The sequence below is a fragment of the Mastomys coucha genome, chromosome X (genome assembly GCF_008632895.1).
Source record: "Mastomys coucha isolate ucsf_1 chromosome X, UCSF_Mcou_1, whole genome shotgun sequence".
NCBI classification, from domain to species: domain Eukaryota; kingdom Metazoa; phylum Chordata; class Mammalia; order Rodentia; family Muridae; genus Mastomys; species Mastomys coucha.
In genome coordinates this window covers 12,205,775-12,209,673 of record NC_045030.1, presented here as the reverse complement: position 1 = coordinate 12,209,673, position 3,899 = coordinate 12,205,775, and positions in this window count along the sequence as shown.

Sequence of the window (3,899 nt, the reverse complement as noted above, 5' to 3'; positions counted from 1 at the left end):
ATATATTGTGTAAATTTGGTTTTGTCATGGAATACTTTGGTTTCTCCATCTATGGTAATTGAGAGTTTATACCAGTTGTGGTCCTAGAACTGAAAGGAAAAATAGACACTCGCCATTTCTATAACAGGAGCAATATCCAAGTGATAAACAATTGCAAATGAAAATTACTTTTCGGACCCTAAGCTGTACTAGAGATCAATTTTGCTAAAAACTGCATGGTATTGGTACAGCGACAGGCAGGAAGATCAATAGAATAGAATTAAAGACCCAAAAATGAACCCACAAACCTATGGTCACTTGATATTTGACAAAGGAGCTAAAACAATTCAGTGGAAAAAAGACAGCATTTTCAACAAATGGTGCTGGCTCAACTTGTGGTTAGCATGTAGAAGAATGCAAATCGATCCATTCCCATCTCCTTGTACAAAATTCAAGTCCAAGTGGATCAAGGACCTCTACATAAAACCAGATATACTGAAACTAATAGAAAAGAAAGTGGAGAGGAGCCTTGAGCACATGGGCACAGGGGAAATTTTCCTAAACAGAACACCAATAGCTTATGCTCTAAGATCAAGAATTGATAAATGGGACCTCATAAAATTACAAAGCTTCCGTAAAGCAAAAGACACTGTCAATAGAACAAAAGAGCAACCACCAAATTGGGAAAAGATCTTTACCAATTCTATATCTGATAGAGGGCTAATATCGAATAAATACAAAGAACTCAAGAAGTTAGACTCCAGAGAACCAAATAACACTATTAAAAATGACGTACAGAGCTAAACAAAGAATTCTCAACTGAGGAATAACGAATGGTTGAGAAGCAACTAAAGAAATGTTCAGCATCCTTAGTCATCAGGGAAGTGCAAATCAAAACAACCCTGAGATTCCATCTCAGACTAGTTAGAATGGCTGGGATAAAAACTCAGGTGAGAGCAGATGCTAGAGAGGTTGTGGAGAAAGAGGAACACTCTTTCATTGCTGGTAGAATTGCAAACTGGTACAACCACTCTGGAAATAAGTTTGGCAGTTCCTCAGGAAATTGGACATAGTTCTACCAGAGGATCCAACTATACCACTCCTGGGCATATACCCAGAAGATGCTCCAACATGTTATAAGGACACATGCTCCACTATGTTCATAGCAGCCTTATTTATAATAGCCAGAAACTGGAAACAATCCAGATATCCCTCAACAGAGGAATGGATACAAAAAATGTGCTTCATTTACACAATGGAGTACTACTCAGCTATTAAAAACAATTCATTTGTGAAATTCTTAGGGAAATGGATGGATCTGGAGAATATCATCCTGAGTGAGGTAACCCAATCACAAAGAACACACATGGTATGCACTCTCTGATAAGCTCAGAAGTTTGGAATACACAAAGTACAATCCACAAACCACAAGTAACTCAACAAGAAGGAAGGCCAAAATGTGGATATTTTGTTCCTTCTTAAAAGGGGGAATAAAATACCCTTGGAAAGAGTTGCAGAGACAAACTATGGAGCAGAGACTGAAAGAAGGACAATCCAGAGACTGCTTCACCTGGGAATCCCTCCCATATTCAACCATCAAATCCAAACACTATTGTGGATCCTGGTAAGTGCTGGCTTACCAGAGCCTGATATAGCTATCTTCTGAAAGGCTCTGCCAGTGCCTGAGTAATACAGAAGTAGAGGCTCACAACCATCCATTGAACTGAGTATGAGGTCCCCAGTGAAGGAAGTGGAGAAAGGACCCAAGGAGATGAAGGGTTTGCAGCCCCATAGGATGAACAACAATATGAACTAAGAAGTACCTTCAGAGCTCCCAGGGACTAAACCACCAACCAAAGAGTACACATGGTGGGACTAATGGCTCCAGCTGAATATGTAGCAGAGGATGATGGCCTAGTCAGTCATTAATGGGAGGAGAGGCATTACTCTTGGTCCTGTGAAGGCTCTATGCCCCAGTGTAGGGGGAATTCCAGGGCCAGGAAGGGGGAGAGGGTGAGTTGGTGAGCAGGGGGAGGGGAGAGGGAACATGGTTTTTTGTTTGTTTGTTTGTTTGTTTATTTTTAATTTAATTTTATTTTTCCTTTTTTTCGGAGCAGAAACTGGGAAATAAGATATCATATGACATGTAAATAAAGAAAATATCTAATAAATCTATTTAATCTAACAATTAAATGTTTTTTAAAAAAAAGAAAATTAGCTTTCTCAAAGGGAGTCTTACTGGGAAAATAAACTACTCTTAAGCCTAGGCTGCGTGCCCAGCAGTAATCTCCAATAAAAAACAAGCTTATTGGTATCTTTAGATGTTCTATGTTTTAGATGTGTGAGAGCATTTATCAACCTTTGAATATATAAAAATTGCTTCATATAAAATAAAAAATACAATTTTTGTTTTTCTTAATATTGACAACATTGGGACTTTCATAGAAAGTTTATGTTATATGTACTGGGAGCATTTGCTGCTTACCTGCTTTAGTTAGTCTCTTTCATTGCTGTGAAGAGACATTATAGCCAAGGCAACTCTTATAAAGGACAACATTTAATTGGGGCTGGCTTACAGGTTCAGAGGTTTAGTCTAATATCGTCATGGCAGGAAGCATGGTAGTATCCAGGCAGGCATGGGGCTGGAGAAGGAACCGAGAGTTCTACATCTTGATCCAAAGGAATCCAGGAGAAAACTCACTTCAGAAGGCAAACAAGAAGAGGGTCTCAGAAAGCCCACCCCCAGAGTAACAAACTTCCTCCAACAAAGCCATACCTATTCCAACAAGGTCATACCTCCTAATAGTGCCACTTCCCTGGGCCAACCATATTAAAACCACCACATGGCCTAAATAGTATATTATTTTGTATTTTCCTGAAAACATCCATCCAGATGTAAATTCCCCAGGCAAGTGACCAGGGATTTCTGATCATGAATAACCTCTCAGACTCTTGACTTTTAAATCAAGGAGGTTGCAAGTCTTTCAGTGTATTCTTTATGGAGCCATGCTGGGACTTGATATATCATATCTTTAGATATGAGAGAGGCATAAACCAAAGGGCCCTGATCCTGGAAGCCTTAGCCAGGGAAATCTTGCCTATTTTTTCTGTTGTAACTTCAGATGAAAATTATCAAGATTCTAAGCCTGTGTCACAGAGCACTGGAAAATTCATCAAACACTATGCTTGAGACCAAGTTTGAAGAGAAGACTAAGTAAGGAAAAAGGATCTTCTTTAAGATGGTTCAGTCAGTAAAAGCACTTATCATGTGAGCCTGAAGACCTGATTTTGATCTCCATAACTCACATAAAAATCCAGATATGGTGGCATATGTTTGTCATCCAAGCATTTCTGTGGTGAGATGGGAGGCAGAGACAGTAATATTCAAATAGAAGTTTACAGATCTGCTATCCTGAAGTATACTGCACAGCAGAAACAAGAAATCTGCTGTCAAAGCAAGGTGAGAAGCAAGAACCAACTCCCAAAATGCTCTCTACTCCTGTCACATGAGTTGTAGCATGTATGTGCCCATATGCACACACTCTCACACATAGAGGGTTAATCAATCAATCAATTAATCAGTCAAAATGTCAAGGACTACCTTGTGCCAGATCTATAAGAAAGTCTAGTACATGAGAACAAGCCAGTAAAGCTATCTGCTAAACATTTGAGATGAGATGTTTTTCCTATCAAGTTCACACAAGGGAACCTGTTTGAATAGGTTCTGGGAAGAGTATTGCCACAGACCCAGAACCAAGAGACCATGCTGAGCTAGCATCTGTCAGGCTCTTCCAACCTGCTTCTAGGAGTCCAATACCAAAAGCACAAGATAGACACACCCTGGAGCCAGGGTAACATTCCCTGGGATGAGAGTTACCCTGAATTCTTTTTCTTTTTTGTTTTTGTTTTTTTTTTTTTTT